General features: G+C 38.9%; 1 long non-coding RNA gene across 1 annotated transcript; it reads right to left on the reverse strand.

The window, feature by feature from the left end:
- Nucleotides 1-3,097: 3,097 nt before the first annotated feature.
- Nucleotides 3,098-7,010, reverse strand: LOC116667222. Its single transcript, XR_004324037.1, has 4 exons — nucleotides 6,816-7,010; nucleotides 4,924-4,977; nucleotides 3,519-3,603; nucleotides 3,098-3,146 (listed from the first exon to the last, which is right to left on the reverse strand). It is a non-coding gene; the product is annotated as an uncharacterized LOC116667222 (long non-coding RNA).
- Between the last annotated feature and the right edge of the window lie 780 nt (nucleotides 7,011-7,790).

The raw sequence follows: 7,790 nt of genomic DNA on the forward strand, positions 1-7,790 counted from the left end.
ATTAACAGAACTCATACTATGTCTTTCATGCCTTCCATGGCTTTGATGCCAGGCTGAGTATTGAAGTTGCTTCCTCTGGTTCTATAAAAGCTTTTCTCCTTTTTTTTTCCCAGCCCTCTTATCTTTCTCTTTAAAGCCGGTGAGATGGTCTCCTGTGGGGCTACCCTGTTTATTCCAACAGTCCTACAAGAACAATCATAGGATGAAAGGAAGCAAATCATAGGAAATTTTGTTCTGAGTTCAAAGAGCACACCTGGGCACTCACCAAAAGAAACGCCTTTCCCCGTGGAAAACACATTTATTACCTCCTTTCCAAGGCTCTGCCTCTAACTCTAGTACAAGGCAGCGTTGGAGCAGTAGTCGTTCTGAGTTATTGAATTTCCACACATCCTAATGCATAATCAGGTCTTATATTCACTGGGGTTTGATATTCTCATGTGCCATCAATTTCCATGGAACATAATTAGAACCAATGGGAATACGTTCATTCAAAGCATAAAGATGGGGTGACTGATCTCTGTCCATCCTAATGGCACTAGTGACAACCACTGATGCACAAGGTTTACCGAGCCCTCGTATCTGTTTTGCGTAACTCTTCCTTTGAGTTAGCACATGCCATTTAGCTACATTTGATACAATGTATCGGTTAACAGGATCTAAGAAATGTACCAATTTCCTAACACTAGTGCCACATCAAAATCTATTGAGCTTGTCTTATCTCAGAGTAAAACATGAATGCCTGCATTGAATAAATTCAACTCCAGAAAGAAGGATTTTACTCTCTTGCATGATGCCACAGACTGGCGAGCACCTCGTGCTGGTCAGCAGTGGTCAGCACACCCACCTTTGAAGACCCTCGATCTGGATCAACTCTTCAGAAAATAAGGAAATGAACCCAGCACTTCTGAAGAACTTGCTCCTCTAAGGTCCTTTGTTAGCGGACTGCAATGGATCTAAACTCAAGTTCCTTTGTCAGAAGCAAAGGCTATAGTGTGTGTGTTCACACCCTTTCAGAGTAAGACTCAACAGATCTTCATTATCAAAAGTGCCCTTTTAATGGTTAAGTGATTTTGAGGGTGACATGAATTTCCAGAGGAAACCTGTGATTAAGAATAAAAACTTGGCCTTGTTAATAATTATAATCCTGTTGGTTTCTGGAACGACCAAGGTCAATTGCCCTCCCTGTGTCTTGTGCAGCTGTGAACAACTAATATTTATAAATGTCTGGGAAAGAAATTCTTTTGCCGTCTATCCAGATGTCACTTTGGAAAATTTTTATCTTTTAAAATCAGAAGAATGGGTCATGACTAAGGTGACAATATAAGTTATTACCACAAACCAGGACACTCACTCTAAGAGTGAAAGGAGGCACCATTAATAATTACACCAGGACGACAGGGGCAAACCAGCATGGTCCAAGATGACAGGGGCCGACTGTCCCCTTGGTAGCATTCTTCATGCAGTTCCCAAACTAAAAAGCAACATTTCAGATAATAATTGATGCTCAATTTTTCCCTGTCATTAGGTTTGGCAAAGAGATGAGTTTACTAATAAATCATTTAACAGTATATACAGCAAAGGTTATTGTGGCTCTTACAGTGTTAGAAAATAAAACACAACAAATACTCTTTTCAAAATTACTTTACCTACTTATTTAGGGTGGCTTGCTCATGTACTTGTTTCATGAATTCTGAAAAAAAAAGCTTTATTTAATTTTCAAAAATGGATGACCTCATTCAAAATGTGTACATTAGCATATCTGACATGTTTATATGTTTATTAAAAAAAAGTGGGCAATGTGTTATTTTCTACAATGATACATAAAATGCTATAATAATTAAGACTTCGCTGGACTCAGCATCTCGTTCAGGACACACAGAAAGGTAGGTGAGAAGAAAAGGAGATGAAAGATGGTGCTGACACAAAAACTTATGTTTTTATGTTATTTCATCTCTGAAAACATTTTTTAAAGAACATAATGCCAAGGATGAAAATATTCATAGATTTAGAATTCAGTGAATCTAGTAAAATACTGATTTTTGTCAATATACTGTGATGTCTCTGTTCTCTGGAGTTGAAAACCATTCATCAGAAGGCATTTCTTGATAGTAACATAATTTGCCAAAAGAGCGACTAAACAACTGTTAACACTGAGCCATGTGGTCCCAGAGTCTACTGTTCTTGGGCCTCCATGTGGTAACCACAGAGACAATCAGGTGGATTCTATTCATCTTTCTTTTCCCTTCCTTCCTTCACTCCTTCCTTCCTTCACTCCTTCCTTCCTTCCTTCACTCCTTCCTTCCTTCCTTCCTCCCTCCCTCCCTCCCTTCCTTTCTTCCTTATTTTTCTTTTTTAACCAAAATAATTCCCTTGGAAACTCAGTAATAAACATAGCATTCTGTAAAATTGTCATATTTTCAGTGTAAGAGATAATTGCTTGAGATGTTAGTCACGTATGGTGGGGCCCCAATATGTGATGAAATTTTCTACTGTCAAATTACAACTCAGGTTTACGATATGACTCAGAGACTCTGTATAATGAATTGGGAATGTCAGTTTTATGAGTCTTTCTGCAGTACACCACATGAATTTTTAAATTGTCTTTTAGATCTATCAATAAAAAAAATCCAGCACCTTTCAATCCAAGTACTAAATATCGGAGACTGACACAGGCAGGATTCATTTTATTCAGTAAATGCATTATGGTTTCATTAAGCATACAGTCGTCCTAAAGATCTAATTGCCTAATAAAATCCAAACTTGACTACACCAAACCAGCATCTCACAGAATCAGATAAGAGACCACTATTTAAAAATATCATTGAATTGTTTAACACTTAATGAAAGCAGCATTTACTGTTCATGAGAAAATATAGATTACTTGCAGAATTGTTCCTGAGTCCAAACTCATTCTGCTCACCACACAACAGGTCAATCAATCGGGAGATGAGGTGTTGAGACAAGGAATAATGACTTTATTTGGAAAGCTGACAGACCAAGAAGATGGGGGACTAATGTCCTAGAGAACCATCTTCCCCAAGTCAGAATACTAAAAAGGGCAGGGGGTGTGGTTGGTTGTTGCAAGTTTCTTGAGGTCAGAATCCTTTGTTCTTGCAGCTGTCCACGTGGGTCAGAACATGGTGTCCCTGTAAACCTCCAACAAGACAAATGTTATTCTCTATTCTGCAACTTTTTATCTCTATATGAATGGAAAAGTGTTATACCCTTAAAGGTCAGAGCCTTGAGGATTGGTTTTCCTGTGTGTTTCAGGCTCTAGGTAACATTCTTTAACAAAAGGTGCAGAAGCAGCATGACTGAGCCCAGGAAACAGAGCCCAGGGTTAGAGCTAGAGGAACAGATCTAATACAGAGTCAGATTTGTTCCTCCCTGTTCCAGGTGTCCTCTCCTGAAGGTGGCTCCTGTGATGGTCTGGGGAAAGGGAGTGAGGAGGTTCTGGTCAGCTTTGCACTGGGTCTTAAGCTAAAGTATTCCTGATAATCACGCATGGCTCAACTCACCTGCTAGGATTTGGGGGAAATGCCCTTAACTGGTGGTCCAAAGCATCTTTTCCTCGAGTCTCTCCACACACAGACCCGTAGAAACCTATTCAGTAGGGAAACCTAATAGTATTTGATTGATCAGAGTACAATTATCATTTCTTACTTTTCGAAAGATTAACAGTTACTAAGTTCAAAACTCATTCTCAGCAAAACAACGCAAGTGTTCTCTTTAGATTGCCTGGCAAATAATGATTTTCGTTTCTACTGTCGGTTAATGTAATTCCCATTGGATCAAACACCTTGACACAGGAGAGAGCTATTATATTAGAATGATATGATCATAGATCAGAAATGTTTTGCTCCAGCCTTGCACACAGACATTCACACCCGCGAGTCAGGCGGAAACTTCACGGGTGACGTGCTGTGAGCGTTTTGTATATAATGGAAATCTCACTCAGGCACTAATTCCGTGTACTTTTCTTTAGAGATTTTTATACCTAATTACAGTGATTTCATAGGTTATAATAAAACTTTCAACAGATGAATGAATTTGTCCTTTTCAAAAAGTGCAAGGTAAGCAGTTAATAAATCAAATTTATCTGAAGGCATTAACATGTATCACATTTTTAAATAGTGTTTGAGTCAGACTTCCTAATTAGAATAAATTTGTGCAACTCTGTGAAATATATTTCTGCATATTAAAGAAAAAAACTGAGCGGCACACACTGAAAAGTCTACTTCAATCTAGAGAGTTAAAAAAACACATAAACCCTTTAGTCAAAGGAATCAGAAAAATACTTTCCTTAAACCTATATCTATTAGATAACTTAGGGGGGAAAAAGTTTGTTTAAGTCAAGTGTTTGATTTGTATAAAGAATTACGTTAGGTCTGTGACCTTGCAGTTGCGTCAAGGAGTCGTAATATGCAAACAGTGTGACCACCCGAGAACCGTGAGTATTTCATTGGTCTTCCTCGTCTTCCCAAATGTCTTAGTGTTGAAATAGCTTCTTGCTCTTTGATGATAAGCAATGCAGAGAAAAAGAAAGAGAAGTTTTGCTGGAATCCAAATAGAGCAAAACTTAAATATCTAAGCCTATTGTCAGTACTGGATTATGAAAACATTATACCTGGGGACAGGATAATAACCAATTGTCAGAAAGGTCAAGGAGTGACAGAGGGGCACATTGTTAACTCTGTCTCTTGTGAAAGGGACACTTGCTGTAGAAACGCATTTGAGGCTGTCCATTAAAAATCCAATATACATACCAAAGCTAGCAATTAGGGAACTGTGGAATAAAGCTAATAACTGCAGAATAATTTTTACTAATGTAGACATTTTTCTTCATTCTTCATTTTCCAAAATACACAGCCATGCTATTATATTGAAAATGTGATTTAATTTATGAACAGTAATTCAACTTACAAAAGGCTTCCCTGCGTGATCTCCAGCATTGAGGTGTTACTTTATGGATTGTGTCTGTAAAAATGGAAATAACTGTTATATGCAACCACCATGCAACCCAGCAATCCCACCCTTGGTCATTTATCAAGAGAAATGAAGACTTACATTTTGTGCACAAAACCTTGACACAGATATTCACAGCAGCTTGATTCATAAGAACCCAAAACTGGGAACAACCATCTTCAGTGGGAGAACAGTTAATAAAACACTATGGTATGTCAATACCATGGAATACTACTTAGCAATCAAAAAGGAAAAATCTGCTGACATACACATCAATCTCAATAAATCTTCAGAGAAATATGCTGAATGAATACAGCCAGTACCAAAAGGTTACATGTTGTATGATTACATTAATATAATATTCTGGAAATGACAAAATTATAGAAATGGAGAGCAAATTGGTGGTTGAAAGAAGGAAATGGGGGAAGACATAGCTCAGTGATAAAGCCCATGCCTAGCATGCAGGAAGTCCTGGGTTCAGTCCCAAGTACTTCTATTAAAAAAAAAATTTTTTTAAATAAATACAATGTGTGTCTGGTAACTCTCACTTCAAGGCACTGTATATGCATCTCTATAACTTGCAGGAATATAAGACCCACTGGGATAAGGACCCTGCTTTTCTCAGTCCTCACTTCCACGCCTGGGAAACAACAGTTGCTGATGGGTACGGTAGAAACAGTGATGGCGTTTCACCGAACATCACACGCACCTTTGAAGTAGGCACTACTGTCCCTATTTCACAGTGGTGACAATTAGATGACCAGGATTTAATAACGCCCAAGTTGCCCAAGTTGCCCAACCAGGACCAGCTCGAGTCCAAAACTCATACTCGTTACACTACATTTGGCTTTCTCAGGAAGGAAAAAAGCACAGGAAGACCACCAGGTAAATGACTGCGGTGCATTGTGGTGTAGGATGCCCCGCTTCACTGCCCGTGGCGCTGGTTGCTGTGGTTTCTTTTATCAGCACCACCAATGGCAGGCAAGCTATCAACCTCCTAAACTTAAAATAGGAAACGTTTTCAAATAAGTTAGAGCAAGGTGGGTGGTCTACTGATACCTTCAGTTACATTTCTCTACTGCTCTGTTTTGACAGGCAAAAAAGAGAGTAAGAACAAGATTCTCCCTGGAAGTACATAAACCACGCTAGCAAATGCCAAGTTTTATCAACCCCAGCACGTGACACCACACGGAGGGAACAGTAATGACTTTGTCTTCAGGTTTAGCTTATGCAAGACATTCAACACAGCACAATTGCATTCTACCTTTTGGAAAAAAATAAAAATAGGCAATACCAAGGCATTTATCATTTTTTATTATTTTCTTCATTCAAGATAAGACCTTTACCCAGTGGTTCAGAACCTTCTAATCAAACAACAGAATATAAAAGATTGTAAAATGGCAAGGTAGGTGAGGGAAGAAAATACATTCTGTATTCTTAGAAACTTGGTTTCTTCATCTAAACACAAAACGATAGTTTGACATCATGGTACACAAGATGTAGAAGAAAATAAAAAATTGCGAGCTTTAACTTTGTCATTTTGCAACTATGGAAAGTTCAAGCCCCAAGAGTTTCTGGGATCTGCATTATAGAGCAAGTTAGTGGCAGATTGGAAAGAAAACAGAAGACTCTTTGCTTCCCGACCTATTGCTTTTCCACCAAAACATCCTGCTTTTTATCTTTCAGTAATGCTCCAAATATTTACTTTTAGTAAATCCTTTTTAAGGAGCTAGAACATATTCGTTCCTTCGAAGGAAAGTATAGACATTAACTCTTTTCATTGAAAGCCGCGAGAAAGACGCCAACAGAGATAAGAACGAATTCACAGCAACTGCAAGGTAAATACTTACATTTGATACATTTTATAAATGTAGGCAGCTGCCTTCCAGGGTTGATACATTGTGAATGGTGATTTCTTTGCTGGTGGAAAATCTCTCACCCCTGTGCCTGAGCGGCTTCTTTCTTGCTCGCAGGCAGACACAGACACACACACAGACACACAGACACACAGACACAGACACACACACACACACACACACACACTGACACACCAGGCGCATGTGACAAGAGAAATGCAACACAGGGTTAGTATTAATCTTTAACGACAGACGGGACACAGAGGTCTTCGGTCATTACCTGCCTACACATGACAGACTGGTGCTTAGTGTAGTTCAGGAAAATAAAGCAAGTCAAAGTAAAACATTTTTAATTAGTGGTTTAACTATGTGATTAATGATGCCTTTATAAAGAAAATGCCTCTACCAGCAAATGAAAAACTCCTTATTTCCCAAAGCGGGTTTCTTCCACTTAATGACTCCTTCTAAGAGGCAGATAAATTGAGCAACAAAGTCTGAAACCATTAGCCCGAACGTTTTCACAGGGGATGAAATTGAGTTTTGTGCTGCAGGCTGTTGATCAAGTAATCTGAAAGCGACGAAACAAACCCCACCACGCGCAGGCTCCTGGGAAAAAGGCACGCGGCTAGCTTTTAAACAAGGACACAGCAGAGCTGAACTTTATTTGCATCACAGAATGATCTGTCCTAAAAATCAAACGCACTTACAAAAAGCTTAAATTAGCCCTTGAAAACACAGTTCTGGTGGTGTTTATGCTATATTTATTTATTTGGGAGCAACGTCCGCCGTGTTTCAAAGAGCCAGAAAATGAAATTTGTCCTAAGAAAAAAGGTCAAATAGGTCTTTAAATATCTGGTTAAAAATGCTGACAGCACACAGCTTCCAAGGCAGGGTGCTCTGAAATGTCAGTGAAACAGAGACTTCATCTCTGTGGGGTACAGGAACCAGCGCCTTGGCTTCGAGGGTCAG

The sequence above is a fragment of the Camelus ferus genome, chromosome 2 (assembly GCF_009834535.1).
Source record: "Camelus ferus isolate YT-003-E chromosome 2, BCGSAC_Cfer_1.0, whole genome shotgun sequence".
NCBI lineage: Eukaryota > Metazoa > Chordata > Mammalia > Artiodactyla > Camelidae > Camelus > Camelus ferus.